Here is a 14,724-nt window from a genome sequence, read left to right as displayed (position 1 = left end):
TCTGCTCAGCGGAGAGCCTGCTTCCCCTTCTCTCTTTGTCTCTCTGCCTACTTATGATCTCCCTCATTCTATCAAATAAATAAAACCGTTTAAAAAAAAAAAAAGGTAATTTGGCAAGTTACAGCTTCCCAATGATTACCTCAAAGTTCACAAAAACAAAGAAAAACCAATTCATCAGTCAAAAAAAAAGTCCCTCACCAGGAACTTAGCAAGAGCAAGAGTGGTGTGACAGACCTCACTGGAGTTTCCCTGGAGGCTAGATTCAGATGTATAAGAAGTTTCCTCAGAGAACTCACTCTCACAATATTGACTCCAGGAGCTTAGAGCAAAGAAAGTGAGAAAATCAGAGTCTGTTGAAAGCAAGAATATTTGGAGAGTTAGTGTCCGGGTTGGGCACCAAAATCCTCTCCAGGGACTCCTACCTTGTAGGCCACAGAACCCTAGGGAGTAATTACAAGTTGCGAATGCATGCCCATGTTTCCAGCAGGGAGATAATTAAAAATATAACGACTATCACATGAGTCTCATTAAATTCTTTGATATTAACAAGGGGTCCTCACCCTCATAAAGTTTGAGGACCATTACTCTGGTCTGCCTTTGACTCCTAAGACTTTAGTGCATAAGTTATCTTCCCATTCAGAGGACGGGCCATGAGCCTTCTCTACCCATGTGGCCCCAGACACTTCACCCTTTAGTTCAGGGCCTCAGTTTCTCCTTAACGCTATCATCAGTCATAATGATGGCAGTAAATGACACAAATGGAATATTTAGCCCTCCAAAGTAATTTGGGGAGTAGTAAAATCATATGTGTCAATTCCTTAGAGACACCCATAATGATTTTCTCAAGAACTCCCAATATAACCCTGAGCTCGCCACTTGCTAAATCAGTATCCAAACTGATGATCAAATCACGGAAAATAAATTGTAACTCTGCCACACAGACGATTTCTCACACAGAATTAGGTACTCAAGATTCACGTTTTCTATTTCCATTGTCTGCCATTAGAGTCCGACCTATTTATCCAATCTCAGATTCTCGAGTTACAAAAGGATCAAAAATTCAATCCATTGCGATTGTTTGCAAATTTTTTTAGGGATGCCATAAATTTAAAACTTTGTTCATACTATAAATTAATATCACATTAATATTCACCTTCAAAGCAAATGTAAAGGGAGGGGCAGGAGCAAGATGGTGGAGTGGAGACCCAAATACCACTGGGTCCCAGGAGTTCAGCTAGACAGTTATCAAACCATTCTGAACACCTACAAACTCACAGGAGAGCCAAAAGAAGAAGAGCAGCAATTCTAGGAGCAATTCTAGGAACAAAAAAGCGATCATATTCCAGAAGGTAGGATGTACAGAGAAGTGAATCTGAGGCAATACAGGGGAATAGAAACCATGGGGGGAGGTGCTGGCTACCGGCAAGCAGTGGAGCATCGCACCACAAAATCGGAACTGTTAGAAGTCTGCTCCACTGAGGGACATCGCTCCAGAGGCTAAGCGAGGGTGGAGCCCTCAGGGGGACAGTGTGGTCGCAGGACCTGTGGAGTCACAGAAAGACCAAGGGTGCCTCAGTGCGGCAGAGCCCCCAGGATCGGGGTGGGGAAGCTGGCTGCAGAGACAGAGCCGAAGAGTGGCTCTCAGCTCGGGGTTGCCTTAAACCATGACCTGAGGCAGAGTTGGGCCACTGTGCTTCGAGCAGGGACCCCACAGCAGCAGATCCAGGAGATTCACCTTCCTCTGGGAGGAGCATGGCAGGAATCTGCTGGGTTTGGAGACTCCAACCGGGGCCACGAGCCAGAGACAGAAACACCCGTTCACAGGCCAGGTGAGCTTGGAGAGAGACTGGAGACCAGGGAGACCGGAGGGATTGACGGCTTTCTCCAAGGGTGAGGTGAGGAGTGGGCCCTGAGCTTTCAGGTCCTCCGGCCAGAGACTGGGCGGCCGCCATCTTCATTCCCGCCCTCCAGAGCTCTACGGAAAGCGTTCGGGGAACAAAAGCTCCCAAGCCCGCAAACCTGAGCAGATTACTTAACCCGGCCCCTGGCAAGGGCGATGCAATCCCGCCTCCGGCATTGCGAATCAGGGCAACAGGCCCCTCACCTAGAAGATCAGCCAGAACACCCAGCCAAGACCAAGTTTACTGACCAATGAGAACTGCTAAACTTCACAACAATGGTAATACAACACATAAAATTCATGGGTTTTTTTCCCATGAGTCTTTAGTCTTTCAAAGTTAAATTTTTTTAATTTTTTTTCTTATTCCAATTTTCAAAATTTTTCCTCTTGCTTATTTTAACCTTTTTCAAATTATTTTATCTTATGAATAGCTTTTTTAAAAATCTTTTTAGGGGCGCCTGGGTGGCTCAGTGGGTTAAAGACTCTTCCTTCTGCTCAGGTCATGATCCCAGGGTCCTGGGATCGAGCCCCACATCGGGCTCTCTGCTCAGCAGGGAGTCTGCTTCCCCCTCTCTCTCTGCCTGCTTCTCTGCCTACTTGTGATTTCTGTCTGTCAAATAAATAAATAAAATCTTTAAAAAAAAAAAAAAAAGAAGGAAAGAAAGAAAATAGAAGGAGAGATGAAAAGCATCCAGGACAAACAAAAACTGAAAGAATTTGCAAACACCAAACCAGCCATACAGGAAATATTGATAGGGGTCCTCTAAGCAAAGAAAGAGCCTAAAAGTAACAGACCAGAAAGAAACAGAGACAATATACAGTAACAGTCACCTTCCAGACAATACAATGACACTAAATTCATATCTTTCAATAGTTACCGTGAATGTAAATGGACAAAATGCCCCCAATAAAAAGACACAGGGTATCTTTCAGAAGAGATTTAAAAAAAAAAAAAAAAACAACATGCTGTCTGAAAGAAACTCATTTTAGACCCAAAAACACCTCCAGATTTAAAGTGAGTGGGTGGAAAACAATTTACCATGCTAATGGACATCAAAAGAAAGCTGGGGTGACAATCTTTATATCAGACAAATTAGATGTTAAGCCAAAGACTATAATAAGGGGTGAGAAAGGACACTATAACATACCTAAAGGGTCTGTCCAACAAGATCTAACAATTTTAAATATCTATACCCTTAACATGGGAGCAGCCAATTATATAAACCAATTAATAACAAAATCAAAGAAACACATCAACAATAATAAAATAATAGTAGGGGACTTTAACATTCCCCCTCATTGAAATGGACAGATCATCTAAGCAAAAGATCAACAAGGAAATAAAGGCTTTAAGTGACACACTGGACCAGATGGACATCACAGATATATTCGGAACATTCCATCCCAAAGCAACAGAATACATATTCTTCCCTAGTGCACATGGAACATTCTCCAGAACAGATCACATGCTGGGTCACAAATCAGGTCTCAACCAGTACCAAAGGATTGGGATCCTTCCCTGCATATTTTCAGACCACAAGAACTCAATCACAAGAGGAAAGTTGGAAAGAACTCAAATACATGGAGGCTAGAGAGCATCCTACTGAAGAATGAATGGGTCAACTAGGAAATTAAAGACAGATTTTTAAAATTCATGGAAACAAATGAGAATGAAAACACAACTGTTTGGGCACCTGGGTGGCTCAGTGGGTTAAGCCGCTGCCTTCGGCTCAGGTCATGATCCCAGGTCCTGGGTTCGAGCCCCACATCGGGCTTTCTGCTCAGCAGGGAGCCTGCTTCCTCCTCTCTCTGCCTGCCTCTCTGCCTACTTGTGATTTCTCTCTGTCAAATAAATAAATAAAATCTTTAAAAAAAAAAGAAAAGAAAAAGAAAACACAACTGTTTGAAATCTTTGGGACACAGCAAAGGCAGTCCTAGAGAGGAAAGTATATAGCAATACAAGCCTTTCTCAAGAAAGGTCTCAAGTACACAACCTAACCCTACCTAAACAAGCTGGAGAAAGACAGCAAAGAAAGCCTAAACCCAGCAGGAGAAGAGAAATCATAAAGATCAGAGCGGAAATCAATGCAAGAGAAACCAAAAGAACAGTAGAACAGATCAACGAACCTAGAAGCTGGTTCTTTGAAAGAATTCATAAGACTGATAAACCCCTGGCCAGACTTATCCAAAAGAAAAGAGAAAGGACCCAAATTAATAAAATCATGAATGAAAGAGAAGAGATCACAACCAACACCAAAGAAATACAAACGATTATAAGAACATATTATGAAAAAAAAAAAAAAAGAACATATTATGAGCAACTATATGTCAGCAAATTTGACAATCTGGAAGAAATGGATGCATTCCTAGAAACATATAAACTATCAAACTAAACCAGGAAGAAATAGAAAACCTGAACAGACCAATAACCAGTAAGGAGATTGAAGCAGTCATCCAAAATCTCCCAACAAACAAGAGCCCAGGTCAGATGGCTTCCCAGGGGAATTCTACCAAACATTTAAAGAAGAATTAATACCTATTCTCCTGAAACTTTTCCAAAACATAGAAATGGAAGGAAAACTTCCAAACTCATATAATAAGGCCAGCATTACCTTGATCCCAAAACCAGACAAAGACCCCATCAAGGGGTAGTGGGGTGGCTCAGTTGGTTAAGCATCTCTGCCTTCAGATCAGGTCATGATCCCAGGGTCCTGGGATTGAGCCCTACATCGGTCTCCCTGCTCAGTGGGGACCCTGATTCTCCCTCTCCCTCTGCCTGCCGCTCCCCCTTCTTGTGCTCTCTCTCTCTCTCTCTCTGTAAAATAAATAAATAAAATCTTAAAAAATAAGATAAAATAAAAGACATTAAAAAAAGAAGAACCCATCAAAAAGGAGAATTGCAGACCAGTATCCTTGATGAATATGGATACAAAAATTCTCACCAAAATACTAGCCAATAGGATCCAACAGTACATTAAAAGGATTATTTACCATGACCAAGTGGGATTTATTCTTAGGCTGCAAGATTGGTTCAACATCTGCAAATCAATCAATGTGATACAATACATTAATAAAAGAAAGAACAGGGTGCCTGGGTGCCTCAGTGGATTAAGCCTCTGCCTTCAGCTCAGGTCATGATCTCAGGGTCCTGGGATCAAGCCCCGCATCAGGCTCTCTGCTGGGCAGGGAGCCTGCTTCCCTCTCTGTCTCTGCATGCCTCTCTGCCTACTTGTGATCTCTCTCTCTCTGTCAAATAAACAAATAAAATCTAAAATAAATAAATAAATAAAAGAACAAGAACCATATGATACTCTCAATATTTGCTGAAAAAGCATTTGGCAAAGTACACCATCCTTTCTTAATCAAAACTCTTTACAATGTAGAGATAGAGGGTACATACTTCAATATCATAAAAGCCATCTATGAAAAACCCACAGCAGATATCATTCTCAATGGGGAAAAACTGAAAGCTTTTCCCCTAAGGTCAGCAACATAGTAGGGCTATCCACTATCACCACTGCTATTCAACATAGTACTAGAAGTCCTAGCCTCAGCAATCAGACAACAAAAAGAAATAAAAGACTTCTGAACCAGCAAAGAAGTCAAACTCTCACTCTTTCCAGGTGATATGATAGTTTATGTGGAAAACCCAAAAGACTCCACTCCAAAACTGCTAGAACTCATACAGGAATTCAGTAAAGTATCAGGATATAAAATCAATGCACAGAAATCAGTTGCATTTCTATACACCAACAACAAGACAGAAGAAAGAGAAATTAAGGAGTCCATCCCATTAGAACTGCACCCAAAACCATAAGATACCTAGGAGTAAATCTAACCAAAGAGGCAAAAAATCTGTACCCAGAAAACTATAAAATACTCATGAAAGAAAGTGAGGAAGACACAAAAAAATGGAAAACTGTTCCATGTTCATGGATTAGAAGAACAAATATTGTGAAAATGTCTATGCTACCTAAAGCAATCTACACATTCAATGCAATCCCTATCAAAATACCATCAATTTTTTTCAAAGAAATGGAACAAATAACCCTAAAATTTATATGGAACCAGAAAAGACCCCAAATAGCCAGAGAAATGTTGAAAAAGAACACCAAAGTTGGCGGCATCATAATTTCAAACTTCAAGCTCTATTACAAAGCTTTAATCATCAAGACAGTATGGTACTGTCACAGAAACAGACACACCGATCAATAGAAAGGAATAGAGAGCCCAGAAATGGATCCTCAACTCTATCTATGGTCAACTAAGCTTCAACAAAGCAGGAAGGAATGTCCAATGGGGGGTGGGGAAATCCAGTCTCTTCAACAAATGGTATTGGGAAAATTGGACAGCCACATGCAGAAGAATGAAACTGGACCATTTCTTTACAACACACACAAAAATAAACTCAAACTGGATGAAAGACTTCAATGTGAGAGAGGAATCCATCAAAATCCCTGGGAAGAACACAGACAGGAACTTCTTCGACCTCAGCCTCAACAACTTCCTGGAGACATTGCCAAGGGCAACAGAAGCAAAGGCAAAGATGAACTATTGGGACTTCACCAAGATAAAAAGCTTTCGCACAGCAAAGGAACCAGTCAACAAAACCACAAGACAGCCTACGGAACGGGAGAAGATATTTGCAAATGACATATCAGATAAAGAGCTAATATCCAAAATCTATAAAGAACCTTTGAAACTCAACACCCAAAGAACAAATAATCCAATCAAGAAATGGGCAGAAAACATGAACAGACATTTCTGCAAAGAAGACATCCAGATGGCCAACAGACACATGAAAAAAGTGCTCAACATCACTTGGCATCAGGAAAATACAAATCAAAACCACAGTAAGATACCACCTCGTACCAGTCAGAATGGCTAAAATTAACAAGTCAGGAAAAAACAGGTGTTGGCGAAGAGGCAAAAAAAGGGGAACCCCGCTACACTGTTGGCGGGAATGCAAGCTGGTACACCCCTCTGGAAAACAGTATGGAGGTTCCTCAAAAAGTTGAAAATAGAAATACCCTACGACCCAGCAATTGCACTTCTGGGTATTTACCCCAAAGATACAAATGTAATGAAGGGGCACATGCACCCAATTGGTTATAGCAACAATGTCCACAATAGCCAAACTATGGAAAGAACCTAGATGTCCATCAACAAGTGAATAGATAAAGAAGGTATGGTGTGTACACACACACACACACACACACACACACACACACTGGAATACTATGCAGCCATCAAAAAAACTTAAATCTTGCCATTTGCAGTGACATGGATGGAACCAGAGGGAATTATGTTAAGCACAATAAGTCAATCAGAGAAAGACAGTTATCATATGATCTCTCTGATATGAGGAATTTGAGAGGCTGTGCATGGGGCCATGGGGGCAAGGGAGGGAAAAAAATAAAACAAGATGGGACCAGGGAGGGAGACAATCCATAAAGAGACTCTTAATCTCAGGAAATAGGATGAGGGTTGCTGGAGGGGAGGAGCGTGGGAGGGATGTGGTGGCTGGGTTATGGACATTAGGGAGGGTATGTGCTATGGTGAGTGCTGTGAATTGTGTAGGACTGATGATTCACAGAACTGTACCCCTGAAGCAAATAATACATTATATGTTAATAAAATAAAAAATTAAATTAATGGCAATTTTTTTTAAAAAGCCAATGTAAAATAATTGAAAAAGGGCTAGAAATATTTTTTAAATATACCATGTAAAAGTGATATCTATTACATTGTTTTCCAAGCCATGAAAGCTAACCATGTCAACTTAATCCAGGAAATTGTTGGCCAAATATTACATAGTACTTTGTCCCTAATGAGACTCCAAGTTAGCAGAAAACTGTGGAAAAGAATAGGATTTGGTGTCAGAGACTTGGGTTCAAATCTCAGCTCTATCACAGATTTCTTCCTTTTTTTGTGTGAGATTTTATTTCTTTATTTCACAGCAAGAGAGCGAGCAAGAGGGGGATCACAGGCAAGGGGAGTGGGAGAGGACTGCATCAGGCTCCCGCTGAGCAGGGAGCCCGACATAGGCCTTGATCCCAGGATCTGGGATTATGACCTGAGCAGAAGGCAGACGCCCAACAACTGAGCCGCCCAGTCGCCCCTGTATTACAGATTTCTATATTGGTTTCAGTCATGTTCCTCATTTCTAAATAGTAATATTCACAAGGTTGTGAAAAAGGTTTAATGTAATAATATATGTAGAAGCAAAAGTGTTGTGGAAATATTAGCTACTATGTTACTGTACCATCCATTCTTCTTCCAGTCCAGCTAGCTAGCCAATAGCCACAATAATGTTAATTAGAATGAGGTGTGCACAGGGGAGTATAATCAGCCTCAGTCCTTCCAGAAATATCTGTCAGCCTCTGTAACTCTCTTACCATCAGCAACCTCCACACAAAAGTAGCCACCCTACCAAAAGAGATCATAGGTCCTCTATCACAAGTCTGTTAATGCTGGCTTAGAAGCTGACACTTGCCAAATTGTTGTGGTTGGGGGTTTTTTTTGTGTTTTTTTGTTTTGTTTTGTTTTTTTCATGGAAATCTAAGATCGAGAATCATATGGTAGACTCAAAAAAAGCTCTCTGTTTAGCAGTTCTTGTAAGGATTCCTATTTTATGTCTTGAAAATAACGGAAATAAAATCGCACATTCATTACAACAAAAGTACCCTTCTATCCCCCTCCGTTAGCATCCGTTCCATGCCATACGCCATATTCGCACTTGCTAGAATCATGACAGTTGCAGGCATGACCATTTGCCTGCCTGATTGAAAGGGACTTAATTCCTGGGTGTATTTCAGAGTTGTAAGGGAGGAAACATTTTTTTCTAGATTACTTTTTTTTTTAATCAACACGAAAAACTCTGGATTTTAGAAAACGCAGATGCCCCAAGGTCAAACATCTCTCTACTTACCTGATCGCCACTTGAGGTGCAGTCGTATTGAGCTGCTGGAGGTTACCATAGAACCGCTCTTCTATCTGAGCTTTCATTTCAAAGGAGATTCTCATTTAATGTCTTTCCATGCAGTTTTTTAAAAGTAGTATTTTTTTTCGCTGCGAAAGAAATGGGATCATTATAAACATTCAAAAGTAAGATCACTTACAACTCATAATTTCACCAACTAAAGATAACCATTAACATTTTGCCACATAATTAAGTCTTTTTTTCAAAGTGTGAATGTATATTCTTTATTGACAATACAGTCATATGCATATCATTTTTTAATCTTTTTCTCCTTAACAGTATATTGTCAACATTTTTCCATGCCGCCAAATGTTCTTCTTCAGCATCACTTCAAATGATATATTTGGATCTTAACATGTGTTATTTAACCAACCCTTTACGGCTGGGCATGTAAGTCGTTTCCAAATTTCATTATTATAAACAGTGCTGAGCTAGACAGCCATACAGCTGGAACTTCGGGTTCATTGACAACTATTTCCTCCTAGAGGCAAAATTTGAGTGGAAGGGTATGCAGAGTTTAAGGGTTTTTGTTTGTTTGTTTTAAGATTTTATTTATTTATTTGACAGACAAGGATCACAAGTAGGCAGAAAGACAGGCAGAGAGAGAGAGGAGGAAGCAGGCTCCCCGCTGAGCAGAGAGCCGGATGCAGGGTTCGATCCTAGGACCCTGAGATCATGACCTGAGCTGAAGGCAGATGCTTATTAACCCACTGAGCCACCCAGGCGCCCCGCATCTGGGTGTTTTTGTTTCCCAGTGTAAGATTCAGCAGTCTTGAAATAGGTCCAGAGATCTAAAACATACAGTGTGAGGGGCACCCAGGGTAGCTCCGTTGGTTAAGCATCTGCCTCCTGATTTCCGCTCAGGTCTTAGGGTCGTGACATAGAGCCCCGCGTCAGGCTCCATGCTCAGTGTGGAGTCTATGTGACAGTCTCTCTCTCTCCCTCACCCCCTCTCCCCCTCATGCATGCTCCCTTCCTCTCTCTTCAAATAAATGAATAAAATCTTTAAAAAAAAAGGCAGTGTAACTGTTATTCACAGAAACTAATCACTGACCTGGTCCTACTTTGCTTCTCATTTATGGACTGGTTGGAAGCACTTGAGGAGAAAAATGTGTCATTTGACCAAACAAATATTTAATGATTTGTCGAGAACCTACTGTGCCTGGTACCCACAGCTCCTTAAACAACATGTCTTAAGTAAACCCCAGATCCCTACTTGCATTAGGCTGTGGGCCCCACTCTTGGTACAGAGCAGTTTTGCCTCTTCTCCTGCATGCTCTGTGCAGGAAAAAATATGGGTCACTTTCCTCTGGCCAAGTTTTCCCCAGAACTATCCACATATACACATAACCAAAATAAACATCTAAATATAGCGCAAATAAATTTCCCACCCAATGTCCTAGAACCAGTTTCAATACCGCCCATGGGGGACCAGGTTCTGCATGCATCTCTGTAGGGATGGATAATGAAACAATAGCCCTTCTGTAAATTCTCTTTAACCCAAAGTTAAATCATTCTCACTTTTCTTGATGAAATTCGACTGAGAAAAAATAAACCATGTTATTACAGATAAGAAATACTTTGGCCAATGTTCCAGAACCATTTCTAATTCAAGGGCCTAATCTGTCCCCTGGTTGTGCATGTCCTCACCTATCACCCCAAAATTGCTATCCTAACATTCTTTTCCCTTCTGCTATTTCCAAGAAGTCAGAAGGAAAAGGGCAGTAGCAAACACACACACACACACACACACACACACACACACACACACACACACACACACGCAGACCCCCAAAACCAAAAGAGACAAACAGGAAAACAGCTCAAGATTTAAGAAACTTTGATACCTGTACCACCACGATCCAAAGTGACTTTTAAACGTTAAGTGCCACCCTTGGCCACGCGTTGATAATTTGGCAGACACTGTTCTTTTATAAAAAAGCATAAATTTAACACAGGAAACATTGTCATGGGCTGTCAGAACGAGTTACTGTTGAATGGCCCCTGCATGGTGCGCATATTCAAACAGTCAGGGAGCTGCTGCCGTCCACACCCCCACCCTACCCCCCCCAGCCCCGCTCCGTGCCTCTGAGGGGGTGCCCCTTTGCAACTTGAAACCACCTCCTTAGCTCTCTGAGGGTCCCCGAAGGACTCTGTGCTTGGGAAAAGGGGTGGGTTGTGGCTCTCCTGTCTCCGGAGAGTCACTCGGGACAGTGGGGACCAGGACCCCGGGACCGGGCGCTGGGTTCTCAGTCCAGGTGTGTGCTGAGAAACTGGAGGCGCTAAACCGGGAGCCCCTGGAGGGGTGGGAGTGGGTGTCCCTCGTCTTTGCCATCCCTGTCCTGAGCACAGGGCCTACCATGGCAGACAAATGAGCTAAACACTGTCAAGAGTTGCACCTTCTGGAGGATGCCCCCGATCTTGGGCGGCCACGGTGATGCGGGCTGTTCCCCAAGGCAGCTCTGTGGGTCCTGAGGGCAAGCCTGGGGGGAAGCACCAGAGTGCTAAAATCCCTTTGCCTGAAACCTTCTCCTCCTCTTTGCTGCCTTTATTTCTGAGAGCATAGAGCCCTCATTCTCCTTGCCACTTTGGCTACTCTCGGCTCAGGCACAGTTGCTTGCTGCCTTTGGGTCGGCAAAATGTGCCTTCAATCCTGTTTCCTTAGGATGAACCAACCCAGCAAAACAACAACAACAACCACAAAACTCGTGCTTTAAGCCTGGTTAATTTCTCTGAGCCTTAATTTTCTCACCTGTAAAATGGAGATATTTCCTACATCATCACGCAAACGTCTTACCGTGGGGCCTGGTGTAGTGCTTCATAAAGAGTAGCCAGTACTGATATTATTAAAGACCAGGGAGGAAGTCAGCCGCCTAGAAGGTGAGGGAGCCTCTTTGAACATAGCTAAGCCAGTCTGAATTTTGGATCTGGGCAAATTACACTAACCGTGATGGGACGGTGGTTTGTGGGGTGATCTGCAAGAAGGGAGTTATATTTAGCCAGGACACTTCATTATTCAGGTTAAACATAAGAATAAAAAAAACCTTTTTTTTTTTTTCAAGTAAGCTCTACACCCCAACATGAGGCTTGAGCCCAAAATCCTGAGTTCGGGAATGATATGCCACTCCCACTGAGCCAGCCAGGCACCCCTAAAAATCAAAATTGTACTGGAAAAAAAATTCATGAGAATAAAAAAGAGAGAAGCCAAGTTATCTTAACACAGACATCTCTCCTTCTCTCTCTCTCTCTCTCTCTCTCTCTCACACGCACACAGCTTTCAAGCATCCTTGAAGCCGATAAAATTGTGACCCTAATACATTAAGGAAAAATGCCCTAAACCAGCCAAGAGTGAAAATAAACATGACTGAGCAATAAATTAGGATCTCCTTCACTCTCCTTCTACCTCCCACATGCCTGGGTTTTGCACGGGGAGAAATATAGTCCATATGGAGGTTTTGGCGCAATCGAGACCCACTCCTCACCCTCTCTACACATGCCCTCCCCCAGGTGACTTGGGGCCCAGGCGTCCAGGGCATTGGATAAACATGAGCCGATGCAGATGGAATGAGCAGATGTCTGGAGTCCTGAGCCCAGGCTGGGAGGGACAGACAGAGAGTGAGTGGGAGGACTGGAGGGGAACAAGCACCCCATTTTCTTGCCCATTCCCCTGATCCCCGAGTGCCAGTGGTGGAAAATGGTGCTCATTCCAATACCTGGTGACTCTCCTCAGGCTTCTCGGGGTACGACGACTTCCAGACCTCAACAAAAGCATCCAAGTCCAAGCAACTTGGCATTCACCTAATCCCATCTGTCCATGTGACGGATGAGAAAATGGAGGCCGAGAAGCTTTAAAAAGTTTGACCAATCTCATCCAACAGCTCATTGCAAAACCAAGTCTCCTGCTTTCTAGAGCGGGCCTCCCATTTCTACATTTGCCAGCTCCCACGGGATGACCGAAGATCATTCATCCAACTTTCCATTAAACACTCACTATCTGCCAGGCATTGGGGTGGGCATTCGAAACAGTAAGAGTTTTCCATGGCAATAATGAAAGATCTGTCTGTCTGCAGATGGAGAAAAAAAAAAAAATTATTATGGGAGCTGCTTACCCTTTAACAATAAACAATTGGTAAGCGTCTACTATGTGCTGAGTTCAGGACTAGCGAGGCAGAAAGGAAAGAAATGGACAAGGCACTCTCCCTTCCCCTCCTTGGGGTACTCCTGGTTGAAGTCAAATTCCACCAACATGGATAAACAGAGAGGAGAGTCAGACCGTGAATTAACATGGGATAAACACAGATAACAAATAGACAAGATTAAATATTTAGATTATGTGTTGGCCAGGGGTTAAGTGGATTAATGGAGTGATGAGTTGGGCAGAGTTATGGGATTTCCATGTTTAGACAGGGTGGATTAGGTTGTCGAGCATATGGAAATGCAAATCGAAACTGCTATCATCAGCATTAACACTCTGTATTCAGTTCCGGAGGTGCCTTTCCGACCAAGGGCAGGAGGTGCAGGACAGACCCTGTCTCGCCCATCTTTACGACATCCTGGTGAGTCAGAGAGCCAGCCCTGTAATTCCCAGGCTCCCGGTGAGGCAACAGATCCAGAGGAGGGAGTGGAAAAGTCCGTAAAACCTAGTCTACCCGGCCCCTCTTGCCTCCGATCCGAGTACCTCCAGGGCGGTTGGGCAACACGGACAGGCACCGACATGATGACCCACTGGAACACAGCCCTTTTGATCTTCTACCTCAAAGGAGGAGACGGTGTGAGTTACCTTGTAATTACTGCCCAAGTACTTCAAATGCGCTTTGCATTCTCCATAGAGAGTAAGTTTCTTAAGGGCAGGGACGTCGTACCCCGAAGCCCCCCCCCCCCCCCCGGTCACAGCCGAGCCACCGAACCCTGGGGACCCAGCAGATGTTTTCCACGTTCTTACTGAAGGAGTGAAAGGTCTAGAGAAGAAATTGCAGGAGGAGATGGTCATGCTCTCACCACTGCAGCTCTCTCTGCCCCTTCACTTCCTGCCCTGCATGCCTCCTCCCCCCACCCACCCCCCAGTGACACTGGATCCTGAAACGAGTTTCTGCCTGGTCAGTGACTCATTTGGACACCCCTGGAATCATTTGCCGCCCCTACCATCCACAGAAAGGGGTTATTCATGAAGAACGGTGAGAAGTGCCCGGAGATCCAGCTCCTCTGTTTTTCTGGACGGAGGAATTCCGTAACCGTATTCGCCCGTGTGTCCCACGCACACTGCTTGACAAAGAACAATGGAGGGCCAGGTATTTGGCTCCAAGGCCCAGTCTATGCTCCCTCCTTCTTAAGACTTTTCTCCCAAACCCGACACCTGCTCACTATCCAGATAAACTGGAAAGTAGGTCCTCTTCCTGAAGTTGTTCGCACAACTTGGGGGCGAGGGGGTTGTGCGGTGGACTCTCAACTTCCACTCGGGTCATGATCTCGGGGTCATGAGATTGAGCCCCGCACCAGGCTCCGTGCTCTGGGGGGGGATCTGGTAGAGCATTTCTTGCCCTCTGCCCCTCCCTCTGCTCCCTCTCTCTCTCTCTCCCTCTCTCTCAAATAAATGAATAAATCTTTTTAAAAAATTGTCCACACAATGCTTCTGCCTAACATCATGCCTCTTAAACCACATCTTGCCTGTCCTCTAGGCCCCTGGTGTGGGCCCCTTATTAATTTGCAAAACTGCTCTCAGAGAGATAAATGGAGACATGGTGACATGGAGACATCTGGGTTTGACCCTGGGTCCTGCCACTGTATTAGTAATAGGACAGTGGATGCTTTTGATGGATGGATGACAAGCAGAGGCCTGGGGACA

At 43.6% G+C, this 14,724-nt stretch overlaps 1 long non-coding RNA gene across 1 annotated transcript; it reads right to left on the bottom strand.

Moving 5' to 3' along the window:
- Window positions 1-8,837: 8,837 nt before the first annotated feature.
- LOC125102639 (uncharacterized) lies at window positions 8,838-14,255 on the bottom strand. Its single transcript, XR_007128164.1, has 3 exons — window positions 13,663-14,255; window positions 12,596-12,942; window positions 8,838-8,971 (listed from the first exon to the last, which is right to left on the bottom strand). It is a non-coding gene; the product is annotated as an uncharacterized LOC125102639 (long non-coding RNA).
- Between the last annotated feature and the right edge of the window lie 469 nt (window positions 14,256-14,724).

The sequence above is a fragment of the Lutra lutra genome, chromosome 6 (assembly GCF_902655055.1).
Source record: "Lutra lutra chromosome 6, mLutLut1.2, whole genome shotgun sequence".
Taxonomy (NCBI): domain Eukaryota; kingdom Metazoa; phylum Chordata; class Mammalia; order Carnivora; family Mustelidae; genus Lutra; species Lutra lutra.
The sequence above is the reverse complement of the archived record's forward strand: the minus strand, read 5'-3'. Positions and strand labels throughout refer to the sequence as shown.